Below are 474 nucleotides of genomic sequence, written 5' to 3'. Positions count from 1 at the left end.
AGTTCAGTGGCTTTATTTCTATCGATCTGATTACTATCCACGTTCTGCTCGAATGTCAGGATGACATCACAGTAGCAGGAGGCCCAAGGGAATAAGGAACCAGGTCAGAAACTGAAAGCCAGAGAGCTACTCAGGGGTTGGGCACAGCTCAGAGGTCCCATGAGACATACTGCTTTCCCGTTGTTGTTGTTTGTTTTGTACTGTATTGTTCTATGTAGGTTTTGTGGAAGGTTGTTTTTTTGTTTGTTTGTTTTGAGAAAGGGTTTTATTCTACATGTTCCAGAATATATTATGTAGCCCAACAGGTCTCAGACTCACAGTGATCCTCCTGCCTCAGCTTCCCACGAGCTGGGATTATCAGCATAAGCCACCATCCTAGGTCCATGGTGATGTACTTGGATGTGCGTAGGTTCCCCATATAACCTCAGAACCCCTCACTGGGCTCTTCCTCCTGCTGGCCCAATCACCTCTCAG

This window comes from Mastomys coucha, unplaced genomic scaffold (genome assembly GCF_008632895.1).
Source record: "Mastomys coucha isolate ucsf_1 unplaced genomic scaffold, UCSF_Mcou_1 pScaffold1, whole genome shotgun sequence".
NCBI lineage: Eukaryota > Metazoa > Chordata > Mammalia > Rodentia > Muridae > Mastomys > Mastomys coucha.
The sequence above is the reverse complement of the archived record's forward strand: the minus strand, read 5'-3'. Positions refer to the sequence as shown.